Genomic DNA, 17,294 nt, shown 5'->3' with positions numbered 1-17,294 from the left:
GGTCCAAGCAGACACCTGATGCCCAGTCTGGGGGAAAGCATGTGAAAACTTGGCCTTGTTTATTTGTTGTTACAATGAAGAGATGAAACAGCACACATGGCCAAAGTAATTAAAATGCTTCACAAAACCAATCACAGCTATAATTTAGATGTGGGCTAGAGGAAGAGAAAGGGGCTATAAGTATGCACGTTTATCCTGTGCCAGGGAAGGTGTCTTCTGCCTCAATTGACACTTTACATCATTCCCACGTATGTTCTGCTTCTCTAGCTGAGCTTTCTAAGGACCTCCAACTCAATCCCCTGAAAAAGTTTCAATGTAAAAGATAAAAGCGAAGATGTTTAGAAATCTTCCTTCCCCCAACAAAAACAAAAAGAGGAATCCAAGAGCACTGTATAGTAGAGATGTCCATTTTCTGGTTTTGATAACTGTCAGTGGTTATAGATGGCATAATCTATTGGGGTAAGCTGGGTAAAGACACAAGATGCAGGAGAAATTAACACAGAAACTGTGGGTAAAGTGTACACAGGAACTCTCTGTATTATTTTTGCAATGTCTATGTGAGTCTCAACTTACTGAAAAATAAAAAGGTTTTGAAAATTAAACTATAAAATGCTAGACAGAACATGGGCTGTTCTCTGCCAATTCATCTGTGGTTTAATAAATAAACACCTAAGGCAGGGTATTAAGTTCCACAGGAGATTTTAAAAGATGTGCAAGAGGTAGCCTCTGCCCATGAGGACTTTATGGTCTATCTGGGAAAAGAGAGTTCAGAAATACAGGAGATGTTTAAAACTGGTACTTCATGCGTGCTAAGTCACTTCAGTCATGTCTGATTCTTTATGACCCTATGGACTGTAGTCTGCCAGACTCCTCTGTCCATGGGATTCTCCAGGCTAGAACACTGGAGTGGGTTGCCATGCCCTCCTCCAGGGGATCTTCCCAACCCAGGGACTGAATCCACATCTCTTTATACCGAAAATATATAACTAATGAGAATATAATGTCTACCACAGGTAACTCTACTTAATGCTCTGTGGTGACCTGAATGGGAAAGAATCCAAAAAGGAGGGGATATATGTATATGTATGACTGATTCATTTTGCTATACAGTAGAAACTAACACGACATTGTAAGGCAAATATACTCCAATAACAATTAAACAAAAAATGGGGCTTTCCTGGTGGTACAGTGGTTAAGAATCTGCTTGCAATGCAAGGGATACTGGTTCAATTCCTGGTCTGGGAAGAGCCCACATTCCTCAGAGCAACTGAGCCCATGAGCCACAACTACTTATGCCCAAGCCGCTAGAGCACATGCTCCATAACAAGAGAAACCACTGCAGTGAGAAGCCCACACACCACAACCAAGAGTAGGCCCCACTCAGTGCAACTAGAGAAAGCCTTTGTGCAGCGAAAAAAGACCCAGCACAATCCAAAAATAAAACTATAAAAATAAATAAATCTTAACAAAATAGAAACAAAAACGATGGCTTGCTGTACTGTGACCTCAGAGAAGGTGGTGTTTAGGTGTCTTTCACTTCTGATCCCCAAATTGCCTGACACGCAGTGATCACTGAGTCAGTTTTTATTGAGTGAGGGATTAGACAGGAATGAATGACGATGCTGAGGGTTTACATGGAATCACATGGATCAGAAATTACAAAAAGGAGATGACCAGAGTGGGATCTCCAGGTATGGAATTCTACCTAGGAAATAGAGTCTCTGCCAATCAGCCAAGCAAGTCACATTTGTAGAGACAGTTTGGAACAAGCTGGGATCAGACAAGAGAGGGGCTTCAATCTCAGAAAGAGAATTTATATAACTTTGTCATTTTCCTAGGACCCCACAAAATGTTTCCCATGATTTAATTAATGCCTAATGTTTCTCATTTCATGTATACATGTCCATAGGCACTCAGATGTTATACAATAAGGATTGTTAACTTAAAAAATAAACAAGTTTTGCTTAGTTATTTTTAAAATAATAAAATGCAAAAATGATAATTTTGTTCTTTCCTGCCAATTATATTTCTGAATTATTTTTCTTGTTTTATTGCTTTGGCAAAGACTGCTAGTCTAATGAATGGTGAATTATAGGGGGATATCAGCCCTGGTGACTATAGTTGTCTACTTCCAATTCAAGGAGATAGATATTTTTGACCCCCCAAAATTTGTAAATATAGTTAGGGAAGAAAGACACCAGAGGAAACTGAACAGGGACTCTAATATGTAAGCATTCCAATGGATCCCTCCAGTGTTGCAAAGACCTAGAGCATGCTTCAAGTAAGATTTCCAGTTAAAGGTAATTCTTTTTTGAAAAAAGACCTTATAGTTACCTTATAGGATTTTATTCATACATGAACCACCTCCCCCAAAAGACATCAAATGGTCTAGCAGTTTCATTTAATGTTAGCAGTAAATTATGAAACACAAGCTTAAAAGAAATAGCTTCAACTGACAGGAGTGCATCCAGTAATTTCAGGTCCCATATTAATTACATGAATCATTAAATCCTTGTTAAAGGAGTTTCCAAGGCATGAGTTGAACTGGATAATGGCCTGTTTGTGCTAATAACTGCTTCAACACCCGTACGATGTGTTCACTGGTATGATGCTAATGCATGGCAGTGACATAAAAATCAATAGCACAGCCTCTCGTAAATAAAAACATAACAACTTAATGAAAACCCATGAAATTCACATCCTCTGAAATAATTTTGGTTAGTGGGGATGGGAAGAGTGGGCAGTGTGCAAAGTCTCAATTAAAAAAAATTATTTAATGTGACAATCACATAAGCAGAATTAGCTTTGACACAATTTATCTCTTCTTTCCAAAAGTGATTTGATAAGTACATAAATTCATGAAATAAAATTAGCATATTAATCTATTTTCCATGACAACTATACAACTGCAGTAAATTAGGACAAGATTTGTGTCTAAAATGTAAGGGGAAATAATAATGGCAATAAAGATAATGAGAATATTTTTTTCCAAAATAGTACTCTACTAAAACATGACATCTTAAAAGCTGTTGGTGAGCTGATAAGGAAATGGGCAACATTAACCCTGACATTAGGAATTAATATGGCAAGGTCGTATTTTTATAACAAATCAGATTGTTGATTCCGCCTGTTTCATATTAAAGTTAGTGTTAGTCACTCAGTCATGTCTGGCTCTTTGCGACCCCATGGACTGTAGCCTGCCAGGCTCCTCTGTCCTTGGAATTCTCGAGGCAAGAATACTGGAGTGGGTTGCCATTTCCTTCTCCAGGGGATTTTCCCCCAGGGATCGAACCTGGGTCTCCTGCATTGCAGGCAGATTCTTTACCATCTGAGCCACCAGGGAAGCCCCTGTTTCATATAAAAGTCAATAGACAAATCACTGATTAAAAAGTATCGTTTGTCTTTTGTCTGCGCTGGTCTTTGAAACTGGTTAGAAAAATGCACCCCATGGGACTTCCCTGGTGATCCAGTGGTTATAAATCCACCTTCCATTGTGAGAGACTCAGGTTTGATCCCTAGTCAGGGAACTAAGATACCACACGCCCTGGAGCAACCAAGCTCGTGCACAGCAAACACTGCGGCTTCAGGCTCTGGAGCCCATGTGCATGTGCCCCAGTGACGGATCCCACATGCAGCAATGAAGATTCACGTGTGGAACTAAGACACGAGGCAGCCAAGTGAATAAATAAATATTTTTAAAAAGAAGAAGAAAGAAAAGTGTGCTCTAAACTTGATGGAACCTTCTGCACTGCCCAAGGTGCTGATTAGAAGATGGCCAAGGCTATTCCATTCTGTAGCAGTAGTTAATCCCTGAGTAGATTTGCAGAAGGGCTTTCCAGGGGGCTGCTGCTAAGCTGCTAAGTTGCTTCAGTTGTATCCGATTCTGTGCAACCCCAAAGACGGCAGCCCACCAGGCTCCCCCGTCCCTGGGATTCTCCAGGCAAGAACACTGGAGTGGGTTGCCATTTCCTTCTCCAGTGCATGAAAGTGAAAAGTGAAAGTGAAGTCGCTCAGTCATGTCTGACTCTTCGCGACCCCATGGACTGCAGCCTACCAGGCTTCTCCGCCCATGTGATTTTCCAGGCAAGAGTACTGGAGTGGGCTGCCACTGCCTTCTCCCAGGTGGCACAAGCGGTAAAGAACACGCCTGCCAATGCAGGAGACATAAGAGATGCAGTTTTGATCCCTGGGTCAGGAAGATCCCCTGGAGCAGGGCATGGTAATCCACTCAAGTATTCTTGCCTGGAGAATCCCATGAACAGAGAAGCCTGGTGGGCTACAGTCCATACAGTCGCAAAGAGTCAGACACCACTGAATCGACAACACACACACAGATTTGAAGAAAACACAGGAAAAAAGGACAACATACGTTTGGCTAGCTCCACACTACAAGCATTTGATAAAATCTAACTAGCATTAATATTACACTAATTAACACATATTGAATGCCTCTGTGTGCCAGCTTCTGTGCTGAATATTTTCCCAACATTTTCTCTTTAATATCGACAACAATTATTACCCCAATTTTAATATGTAGAATTTAAAAGTTAGGGGTTAAATAATTTGACCAAGTTATTTAAACTTTACGAAGTTGTAGTTCTGGAACCTTAACTGAACCTGTCTCTTCCCCAAGCTCTACACCAAGACGGGGAGGCTGAGGAAAAAATACCTAAATGCACTTGACTGGTGCTGGGATGTAGGAATATTGACATTGTCTGCGACTTTAGGACTCTGGGTTTATGACACCACAGTAAAAGTTCCATGGAGGAAAGCAATCCATAATCACCCCCATGGCCAGCAAACAGCTACTGTGGGCTAGCTCTGTTCCAAGTTGAGTGTATGAACAAGTGACAGTCTGTTAACCCCTTAATCTTGGGGAACACAGAGTTGCACATGGACAAAAAGAGCAAATACATGTAATTACAAAGGATACCAGATACAGCAATTCTGATTTCAAATCCCCACTCCACCTCCTACTGGCTGTGCAATCTTGGATAAGTCACAACTGCTGTGAGCTTTAGTTTCCTCAATTCATACCCACCTCCTAGGCCCTTTCCAGGCCCTAAAAATCATAATTCAGATTAAACACTTCTACAATGCCTAGCACATAGCAAGTGGTCAGAGAAAAATATCAGAAGTTACTACCATCCTATCCATTGTTCAAGTACCTTAAGTGACTTTCTTGAGTTAAAAAAAAAAAAAAAAAAAACTGGCAGAGAGACTTCCCTCATGGTCTAGTGGTTGAGAGTCTCTTCCAATGCTGGAGACACAGGTTTGATCCCTGGTGGGAGAACTAGGATCCCACAGGCTGTGGGGCAATTAAGCCTGTGCACTGCAACTACTGAGCCCTCGTGCTGCAACTAGAGAGCCTGTGAGCCACAACCACAGAGCCCGCATGCTCTGGAGCCCTCAACACAATTAGACAGAAGCCTGCATGCTGCAATAAAGATTCCGCATGCTGCCTGAAAAGATAAATGCACCCCAGTGTTCACTGCAGCACTGTTTACAAAACATGGAAACAAACTAAGTGCTCATCAACAGAGGAAGGGATAAAGAAGATGTGGTACATACACACAATGGAATATTACTCGGCCATTAAAAAGAATGAAACAAGGCCATTTGTAGCAACATGGATGGACCTAGAGAGTGTCATGCTGAGTGAAGTAAGTCAGACAGAGAAGGGGAAATATCACACGATATCCCTTATATGATGAATCTAAAAAAAATGATACAAATGAACTTACTTACAAAACTAAAAGAGACTCACATGGTTGCCGGTGGAGGGAGCAGGGAGAGTTAAGGATATAGGGAAATCATGTATACACTGCTATATTTAAAATGGATAACCAAAAAAACCTATTGTACAGCACATGGAACTCTGCTTAGTGTTATGTGGCAGCCTGGATGGGAAGGGAGTTTGGGGGAGAATGGATACATGTATATGGCTGAGTCCCTTCACTGTTCATCTAAAACTATCACAACACTGTTAACTGGCTGTCCAGTTCAGCTCAGTTCAGTCGCTCAGTCGTGTCCAACTCTTTGCGACCCAATGAATCACAGCACGCCAGGCCTCCCTGTCCATCACCAACTCCCGGAGTTCACTCAGACTCACGTCCATCGAGTCAGTGATGTCATCCAGCCATCTCATCCTCTGTCGTCCCCTTCTCCTCCTGCCCCCAATCCCTCCCAGCATCAGAGTCTTTTCCAATGAGTCAACTCTTCGCATGAGGTGGCCAAAGGACTGGAGTTTCAGCTTCAGCATCATTCCCTCCAAAGAAATCCCAGGGCTGATCTTTAGAATGGACTGGTTGGATCTCCTTGCAGTCCAAGGGACTCTCAAGAGTCTTCTCCAACACCACAGTTCAAAAGCATCAATTCTTCGGCACTCAGCTTTCTTCACAGTCCAACTCTCACATCCATACATGACCACTGGAAAAACCATAGCATTGACTGTACCCCAGTACAAAATGTTTTTGGTGTTAAAAATAAGATTCCACATGCTGCAACTAAGATCTGATGCAGCCACAAATAAATAAATAAAATTTTAAAAACAGGTAGAGAAAGGGTATAAACTAGATATGAAACTTCATATTTGTGATTATGGAAAATGTATATAATACACAGTCCTCCTAACTTGATCATATTATCATCACTCTCATGGTTCAACAACTGTTCCTGGGCTTAAGAATAAAACTGGAAGTAAAAGTTGTTAGTGAAAGTACTGTTGAACAGCATTCTTAAGTGTTGATTTTATCCACTGGGAAAACACTTAAATTCATTTATCATGGGGTGTTCTGACCATTTGATAAACATTAATTTATTCAAGGCTCAGAATGACTCTATGAAGTAGGTGACATCATCATGCCCATTTTGTAGAGAGAAGACTGAGGCACAGCAGGTGAGATGGCTTGCCCAATGTCAAGAGAGGCAAAGGGTCAAGCAAGGACTTGAACCTAGGTAGGCTTGTTCCAGGGGTCTTCCATGTGGTGCCAGTGGTAAAGAACTTGCCTGCCAATACAGGAGATGTAAGAGACATGTGTTCGATCCCTGGGTCAGGAAGATCCCCTGGAGGAGGGCATGGCAATCCACTCCAGTATGCTTGCCTAGAGAATCCCCATGGACAGAGGAGCCTGACAGGCTACAGTCCATGGGGTCACAGAGTTGGACATGACTGAAGCGACTTAGCACCTACCCATGCCCAGGCTTGTTCCAGAACTTGGACACCTAAGCACTATACTGCACTGGCTTCGTGAACCACTTGTCTTGGTGAACTCTTGCCTCTGTTAAGATACAACAGGAGAGTGCTTCTGTTGAACTCAGATTCAGCATAAAGGACTAGCAGGGAAAAAAATTCCAAAAAGCTTATTTCAGCCTCTGGTTATGGCAGCCATTAGACAAAATCAGAAACTGTAAGGGTTTCACATTACGCATCCCCTCACTATCTTGGACACAAATGACCTGTAATATTTATACTTAAGCCTCTGAAGTTTACTCCATTTAGTGAACTCTAGGATCATAAATGCAACTCTGAGCACACACCACCACATTTCATTTGAGGGCAGAGACATGATTTTATTACAGAAAAATACATCATGTGGCAACTAACAAAAGTGTAAATACATCTATTTCTCCAGGAAAAAAAAAAAACGGAATGCCTTAAAACTTAACAAGGGATCGATCTTAGAGGTGTGGGGGTGGGGGAGCACAGCTACTCCATTAATAGCCTCACTGCTGATTTACAGGGGGAGTTTTATGATGCTATTATGACTTTGACCTTGGAAGGGTTTCTATATAAAACATTCAAGATACAAAGCTGCCCATGCAAAAGCCAGCCACATAAACCAGAGGAGGGAGATTGTTTGAGATCTTGAAAATAATGTTCCATGTCTGGCAAAACTTAATAATCATCTGGTTCCTTTGTGAGCGATAATCATAAAAGGCCACTGTGCAGGCCAGCTCACAGAAATACATTTCGCCAAGCCAGCCTCATTGCCACGCACAAAGAGGAAGCAGCACCCAGAGGCACGTCAGTGGTCACCATGGCAACCACAAGGCACCGCAGGTGAGTTTCGCTGCCCCCTTGTACTTTGGAAAGGAGCAGAGAAAATGGACAGAATTAACAGCATTGTATTCTACTCTGACTAGGGTTCAAGACCTGCTGTACTTTGGTTCCTGGCTTCAAGAGAGTCTATTTTTAAAAAGCAGGATCCTTTGATGTGTGTGTGTGTGTGTTTTAATCACCCCACAGCAGGACTGCCCCCACGGTATATATATATATATGCACTCTCTCTGTCTAGATCTTCATAAGAATAAAAAGCAATGTGACTGAGACAGCCTCTTTTTTTTATTGGAGTACAGTTGCCTTACAGTCTTGAATTAGTTTCTGCTGTACAACAACATGAATCAGCCAAATGTGTACATATATCCCCTCCCTCTTGGACCTCCCTCCCACCCCACCCCCCACCCATCTAGGTCATCACAGGGCACCAAGCTGAGCTCCCTGTGCTATACAGCAGCTTCCCACTAGCTATCTATTTTACACATGGTAAATGGCAAACCACTCCAGTGTTCTTGCCTGGAGAATCCCAGGGACAGGGGAGCCTGGTGGGCTGCCGTCTATGGGGTCACACAGGGTCGGACACGACTGAAGCGACTTAGCAGCAGCAGCAGCAGCAGTGTATATATGTAAATCCTAATCTCACAGTTTGTCCCACTCTTCCCTTCTTCCCTGTGTTCAAATGTCCATTCTCTATGTCTGCATCTCTATTCCTGCCCTGAACGTAGGTTCATCTGTACCATTTTTCTATATTCTAATATATATATGCACGAATATATGATAATTGTTTTTCTCTTTCTGACCTACTTCACTCTGTAGGACAGACTCTAGGTCCATCCATATCGAACTACCATATGACCCAGCAATCCCACTACTGGGCATATACTGCGAGAAACCATAATTCAAAAGGACACACATACCCCAATGTTCACTGCAGCACTATTTACAATAGCCAGGACATGGAAGCAACCTACATGTCCATTGGCAGATGAATGGATAAACAAGACTGCTTCTTTTCAATGCTTGCATAGGTTAAATGCACAGCCAATGGATCATGGAATTTCCAAGTAGCTCTGGAGACCTGGAATCCATTCTAGCTTTTTGCAGCATTTTTCTCTTACCATGTGTCAAAAACAAATGACGGGAACTTAGGAAGTGGAATCAATCAGGGTGCTGTCTGCAAACAGATGGCTCCTCCAGCTGGGATTCTGCAGAGTTAAGGAAGGAGCTGCTTAGGGGGTGTGGGTAGGGTGAGTGTCTAATAAGGGAGACTCAGAGACCCTGCGCTCGGGCACCGCTGTGGGAGGGCATTACTACCCCTGTGCCTGAAGGGACAAAGGAACAAGCTGGAGCCATGTCAGGAGGGTGCGGGCCATCCAGACAGAAAAGATATTTGTTTTCATTACTGATTTTTAACAGAAAAGTTTCCATCTTCATTAGCAGCTGGTCCTCCAGCATGGTCCTGAGTAGGGTGAGTGCTGCTGGGGTGCTGGAGTCCCCTGGGTGGACTGCCTTGAGGTCACACACCCAGGCCCAAGAGGACCAGTGATCAGTGCTGGAAGACCCACCCTCTTCCAACCAGAGCTGAAGAGATGGTGTCCTCCACGTAAGCCAGCCCACTGCAGATTAACGATCCTTTATAAAAATGCTCAGAAAGAGGATGTCCTCTCTGTGGTGATTTAGACAGATGGGATGGGAGGAGGTCCAAGAAGAAGGGCATATATGTATCCTTAGAGCTGATTCACTTCGTCATACAGCAGAAACTAACTCCACATTGTAAAGCACTATGTTGTTCGGTCATCACGTCGTGTCTGACTCTTTACCAGCCCATGGACTGCAGCATGCCAGGCTTCCCTGTCTTTCACCATCTCCCAGAGTTTGCCCAAGATTCATATCATTGAATCGGTGATGCCATTCAACCATCTCATCCTGTGTCACCCTCTTCCTCCTGCCTTCTGCAAGTATACCCCATTAAAAAAAAAAAAGTCAGATCCTGAGTATGTGTGCTATGAGGCCAGATCTAGGGGCACAACTAAAAAGTTTGGCTTCAAGTTCAAATGTCAAAGCTATGGTTCCTGCAGCATCTGATTCCCATCCTCCCAGCCCCTCACTTACATCCGTCTTGCTGCCGATGTGGGCAGCATCCACACCAAATCCCCATCACCCTGACCTCGGTCAGCAGACCGATCACATCTCCCCACCTGCTGGGGGGCTTCAAAGTCGGAGGATGTAGCTCGTGAACCGTCTCTGGGTTTTTTGTCCAAAACTATATCAATATTCCCCATTTATTTACCACTTCCACTGCCGATGGCATGCCACTTCCAAGATTAGGTCATTAAACATCTGTGGGGTCTCTCTGGTCCTCTCTCTCATCCTTGGGTCCCTCCTTCTGGGGAAAATCAGCTGTCATGAGGTAAATGGCTTTGTGGAGAGGCCCACGGGGGTGTCTGTGTTCACAAGCCGGCAGGAAACAGAGCCTGCAGCAGCCAGGAGAGTGAGTTGAGGGTGAGTTCCTGACCTGCCCACAGCTGGGTTTAGTGAGCCTGGAAGCAGATCTCACCCCAGTGGGATCTGCAGCCCCAGGGGACACCTTGACTACAAACTCACGTTAGACCCTGAGCCAGGCACTCAGCTAAGCTGCACCAGGCTCTCAGAAATGTGAGACAGTGAGCGTGTGCTGCCCAAAGACATTGAATTTGGGATGATTTATTACATGGCAATAGGTGACTAACACAGCTACCTTGAGGGGACTTTGGGATGACTTATTACACAGCAATAGGTGACTAACACCTTGCTACTGCTGCTAAGTCACTTCAGTCATGTCTGACTCTGTGTGACCCCATAGACGGCAGCCCACCAGCCTCCCCCATCCCTGGGATTCTCCAGGCAAGAACACTGGAATGGGTTGCCATTTCCTTTTCCAATGCATGAAAGTGAAAAGTGAAAGTGAAGTCGCTCAGTCATCTCGGACTCTTAGCAACCCCATGGACTGCAGCCTACCAGGCTCCTCCATCCATGGAATTTTCCAGGCAAGAGTACTGGAGTGGGGTGCCATTGCCTTCTCTGACAGCTACCTTGAGGGATGATAAAAAGCTGAAATTCTCCCTATGTTCTGCCCCTGGAGCTGTGTGTGTTCATTACCATGACCTTGCTCCACACCTGCCCTCATCTCTGTCCACATGGTAGCGGCTTTGAGTAAACCCTTCAGCCCCCACGACTCCGTTTCCTCACCTGAAAAGTGAGGGTGACGCTGTCACCGATGTCATCAGGTGCCTGTGATAGATCACTAAGCAAACAGGTGTAAGTGTGTCCCAGAGACAGAGCTCAGAAGAGGGGCTGGAGAGAGTAAGTTCTCAACGACCATTAGCCTTTATTATCACCATCATTATGGTGATGGTGATTTGCTCCTGTTTACCCAGGAATGAAACGTACAAAACTGACAACACAGTCTGGATTTTCCTGGGGCCACTCTTGAGCCTTTATTTTTTCAGCTGACCAAACGCACTCGAATCTTCTCTCATTGTCTCACGGAGAATAGCTCACTAATGACATGGGAGCCATTAGCATCCCGGATAAGTCTGAAAATAAACATTTCCACAGTTGTGATCAGTTTGGACATATGGGATCATAATATTTTGTGATCACCGACAAACACACCTCTCTCTGCAAACAAACACAGCTGCCTGCTGGGTGGGGCTGTGCTTTCCCTCCTCCTGAGAGTCAGTGTGTGAATTCTCTTCCTTCCTTCCTCCCAGCGACGGTGACAGAGGGCAATAGGCCAATGGCCACATGCTGTCAGTGGCGCTCCAGTGCTCATCAAGCAGGTTTGTAGCAAGGAAGCTCAGAGCCGGCCCAGAGACCCAGGTTGAAACACATCCTGTCAACCCAGTCTGAGAGAAGAGGGAAGGGACAGAGGTGAAGTCAGCCCTGGTTGAACTCACGTCTCTGGGTCCATGTGCAAGGGGCAGCTGGCTTGATAGGAACTCTTCCCAAATCCCAAAGGGCCATGATTTGCTTTGTGAAGAGGAGACTCTGATCTTCTGGATGTAAGAAGGAGCCTGTGATGCCACATTTCTAGCCACCTTCCAGGTCAAAACTTCCCCTTGCTGAATGTTGATATATTTTACCGTTAACATTAAATTTTTTTTCAAATAACTTGCTTATTTGGTCATGACACTGAAACTGCCAAGTAAACCCGGCATTCTCTTAACAACTACGATTCCCATTCGCTGAGGCGGGGCTTCCGAGGTGGCGCAGGGGTAAAGAATCTGCCTGCCAGTGCAGGAGACACCGGAGGTGTGGGCTTGATCCCTGGGTCGGGAAGATCCCCTGGAGAAGGAAATGGAAAACCATTCGAGTATTCTTGCCTGGAGAATTCCAGGGATGGAGGAGTTTAGTTCATGGGGTCGCAAAGAGTCAGACTTGACCGAGCACACACACATCAGAGTAGACCATGTGCTCCACACGGCTGCTGGAGCCTGATTTACACAGGACTCGGCAGGGTTTGGGGATCAAGGATTCAGGCTTGGAAGTCTCACTACCCTGATATTAACAAGGGCTTAAATTTCAACTCCATTTGTTTTCTTTCTCCACCCCTATTCCAGGTTTGTTGAGATATAATTAACATGTAACACTGTGTAAGTTTCAGGTGTAAAATGATGATTTGCTCCATGTACAGATGTAATGAAGTGACTACTAAATAAAGTTAGTTTACACCTCCATCACTTTATGGCAAATAGATGGGGAAATAGTGGCTGACTTTATTTTGGGGGCTCCAAAATCACTGCAGATGGTGACTGCAGCCACGAAACTAAAAGACGCTTACTCCTTGGAAGGAAAGTTATGACCAACCTAGACAGCATATTCAAAAGCAGAGACATTACTTTGTCAACAAATGTCCATCTAGTCATGGCTATGGTTTTTCCAGTAGTCATGTATGGATGTGAGAGTTGGACTATACAGAAAGCTGAGCACCAAAGAATTGATGCTTTTGAACTGTGGTGTTGGAGAAGACTCTTGAGAGTCCCTTGGACTACAAGGAGATCCAACCAGTCCATCCTAAAGGAAATCAGTCCTGGGTGTTCATTGGAAGGACTGATGTTGAAGCTGAAACTCCAACACTTTGGCCACCTGATGAGAAGAGCTGACTCATTTGAAAAGACCCTGATGCTGGGAAAGATTGAGGGCAGGAGGAGAAGGGGACGACAGAGGATGAGATGGTTGGATGGCATCACTGACTCAATGGACATGGGTTTGGGTAAACTCCAGAAGTTGGTGATAGACAGGGAGGCCTGGTGTGCTATGATTCATGGGGTCACAAAGAGTCGGATACAACTGAGCAACGGAACTGAATTGACACCTCCATCAGTTCAGTTCAGTTCAGTCACTCAGTTCTGTCTGACTCTTTGTGACCCCACGGACTGCAGCACGCCAGGCTTTCCAGTCCATCACCAACTCCCAGAGTTCACTCAAACTCATGTCCATTGAGTTGGTGATGCCATCCAATCATCTCATCCTCTGACGTCCCCTTCTCCTCCCGCCTTCAATATTTCCCAGCACCAGGGTCTTTTCAAATGAGTCAGCTCTTTGCATCAGGGGGCCAAAGTATTGGAGTTTCAGCTTCAACATCAGTCCTTCCACTGAATATTCAGGACTGATTTCCCCTAGGATGGACTGGTTGGATCTTCTCGCAGTCCAAGGGACTCTCAAGAGTCTTCTCCATCACCTGATACAATTATCATTGTGTGTGTGTGTGTGATGACAACATTTAGGCTCATTACCTTCTAAGCAACTTTAAGTCTATGTAACGCAGTATAGTTCACTCTGATCACCATGCTGTACGTTAGATCCTCTGAACTGACTCACCTCGTAGTTGGAAGTTGGTTCCTTTGACCACTTTCACCCATCCCCTCCCCTCCAGCCCCTGATGACCACCTTTATTCTCTGTTTCTATGAATCTGGCTTTGTTAGATTTCACGTATAAGCAATATCATACAGTATTTGCCTTTCTCTGGCTATTGCACTTCTAACATGACTTTCCCAAGGTCCATTGAAGAAGTGAAGTGAAGTGAAGTCACTCAGTCGTGTCCGACTCTTTGTGACCCCATGGACTGTAGCCTACCAGGCTCCTCTGTCCATGGGATTTTCCAGGCAATAGTACTGGAGTGGATTGCCATTTCTTTCTCCAGGGGATCTTCCCGACCCAGGGATTGAACCCGGGTTTCCTGCATTGTAGACAGACGCTTTACCGTCTGAGCCACCAGGGAAGTGGCAGGATTTCCTTCCTTCTCGGTGACTGAATGCTATTCCACGATACAAATACATCTTCTCTGTCCATTTATCCATCATAGACACTCACTAATTCTACCACTTTCCAACTACATGACCTTGAGTGAACTACCTATCTGCTCTACACCTCAGATGTCTCAATTATAAAGTAAAAAAGGATATTTGCTTTGGAGACTGGTTCATAGATGATCCACGTACAGAAATCTATGCAGAGCACTTACACAGCATGGCAAACATAAAGCAAACATGTTCTTAATATGGTCAGTGTACCCACTTTATGGAAAGAGAAACTGAGGCTTGGAGAGGGATAATTTGCTTAGGGGCAAAGAGCAGATACCCAGCATCCCAGGAACACAGACACAACTCAGTGCAATGTCTGAGGCTTTGTTAATGCAGGATGTGAAAATTATCCCTCTCATAGGCAGGCTAGTACGCTGTCCTAAAAGGAGAACATGATTGCAATTGAGGTAGAATTTCTATGCTCCCTATTAAGTTCAGTGAACGTGTAAAAAAACTCGCATGTTCCAGATTTAATCTCTCATTTTTATCAGGTCCCTCCCTTACCTTCATCTCCATTTTTAACTTCACTGCAGATTTATTTTGAGGGAGGAAGCATCTAACCCAGGGTTTCCAGCCTCAGCGGGACTGAGATTTGGGGCTGGATAATTCTTTGTTGTGAGGGACTCTCAGGCGCCATGCAGGTACAGGGCTTTCACCTGCATCCCTGGCTTTGATCCATTAGATGCCAACTGTACCCCACCACCACCACCCAGTGGGGACAAACAACACCATCTCCAGACACACAGCTGAATGTCCTCCAGAGACAGAACGGCTCCCCCGTGGCTCCACTTTGAGAAGCAGGAATCTAAGCTACAGCAATAGCCATTCCTTTCATCACCAAACTTGTCCTGTCCTGGATCCATCACAATGAGTCATGAGAGCAACTCATAAACTACACTGCTCTACACCAAATGTAAACCTGCTTCCAAAAGAAGTGTGTTCAACTGGTATAAATCAACCTCTTAGACTCTGCCAGAAATATCTCATCACTTTCCCTGCACTGGTTCTAAAACCCCACACTGAAATTTTCTTCTTAGGGATTGAATTCTGTCCCCACCCCTAGTACCCCCACTGCCAATATTCATAAGTTGAAATCCTTCCTAAACTTCAGAACGTGACTGAATGAGGAAATAGGGTCATTGCAGGTATAATCAGTTATGTAATGATGAGGTCATTCTGGACTAGTTTTCTCCCTCCTCCAACCTGAGTGCTGCCCTTATAAAAGGGGGGAAATTGGACACAGACATGGACACGGAGAGAATGCCATGCGAAGATGGAGGCAGAGATTGAGGATAGTGGATGACCAAGCAGACCATCGGCAGCTGGAAGAGAGGCTGGACTGGCTTCCCCTCCTCAGCCTTCAGAAGGAACCAAACGGGCCAGGGCTTGATCTTGGACTGCTGACCCCTAGAACTGTGGGAGGGAAGGTTTCTGTTATTAGAGCCACTAAGTTACAATTCTCTGTGTCACGGCAGCCTTGGCAAATGAACATCCAAAGGCACTAATTTCCCAGAGTCTGATATATTTTAGGTCTTCATTAATTTCTCTGAAGTCTCAACCCAAGGGTTCACTGAACATATTTAGAGAGGCCAGAGTTAGTTCAATGTGGTCAAAAGAGAAGTATGGAATCAATAGTTGTTTGGAGGTCTTGGGCCTTTCCTGGTGGTCCAGTAGTTAAGAATTCACCTTCTAATACAGGGGACACAGTTCAGTCCCTTGTTGGGGAACTGAGATCCCACAAGTTGGAGGACAATTAAGCCCTCATGCCACAACTACAGAAGTCTGCACACCAAAATGCCCATCCCACATGCCGCAACCAAGACCCAGTGCAGACAAATAAATGAATGTTTTAAAAATCCAAGTAGGCTTCAAAAAACTTTTTTAAAAATTAGTTGTTTGGCAGCCTGACCAATAGAAAACAGGTGTCCCAACCCTAATCATCATTTTCTTCTTTATCTCAGACGTTTTGGAGCTTTTACTTCCTTGGATACAGAGATCCCTGGGGTCTGTCCTTCTTGCTTCATCAGTTGCAATTTTTCCAGCAAACCGAATGCAGAAAACAGATTTATATAATTCCCAACTGATCATTAAATATAAGTGGCTATATCGGGTAGCTCCAAACTACATCTCAAATCTCATTTTTCAGTTAAGGGATGAACATTCACGAAATATAATTCAAAGTTTCAGAAAACAGTGGAAGCCAGACTAGTAAGGTTTCTATCCTGTATTCATTTTAAAGCTGACTTCTCCACACACCCTCTTACTTTATATGCCTGTTAAATAGACTTTAGAATACGATCTTGGGGACATCCCTGGAGGTCTAGTGGTAGACTTTGCCTTTCAATGCAAGGGGTCCCCACATATCCTTTTTTGGGGAACCAAGATCCCACATGCTTTATAGCCAAAAAAAACAAAACAAAACAGAAGCAATGTTGTAATAAACATTCAATAAAGACTTAAAAAATGGTCCACATTTTAAAAAATCTAAACAAGAAAGAATATGATCTTATATTCTCCAGAATTGGAAAGTATCTTACATTTATCTGAATTTATCTTTTACTAATAACATTTTTTTTGCTGTAACATATGTAATTATTACAGTATATGTGCTCACTGTAGGAAATGTTTTAAGTTACATGTAGAAAAGTACAAAATAAGACCGCTGAAAACTATCAAACTATATGAAAGTGGTGATACCTCTATCTGTTAAAGGAAGCATCAAAGAAAACACAGGTGGAGCACACACATCCTCAGTTTGTAAACGTCATTAAATTTTACTCCTCCCCTTTGAACCCAGTATATCCCTGTGTGGATGCATGGTAAGTTGCTTCAGTCTTGTCCGACTCCTTGCAACCCCATGGACTGTAGTCCACCAGGTTCCTCTGTCCAT

At 44.0% G+C, this 17,294-nt stretch overlaps 1 protein-coding gene across 10 annotated transcripts in view; it reads right to left on the bottom strand.

Annotated features, from left to right (window-relative positions):
• Positions 1-17,294, bottom strand: part of RIMBP2 (RIMS binding protein 2) — a 325,711-nt gene that overhangs the window by 154,436 nt on the left and 153,981 nt on the right. The gene's annotated exons all lie outside the window — the stretch shown is intronic.

This window comes from Bos javanicus, chromosome 17, assembly GCF_032452875.1.
Source record: "Bos javanicus breed banteng chromosome 17, ARS-OSU_banteng_1.0, whole genome shotgun sequence".
Taxonomy (NCBI): domain Eukaryota; kingdom Metazoa; phylum Chordata; class Mammalia; order Artiodactyla; family Bovidae; genus Bos; species Bos javanicus.
The sequence above is the reverse complement of the archived record's forward strand: the minus strand, read 5'-3'. Positions and strand labels throughout refer to the sequence as shown.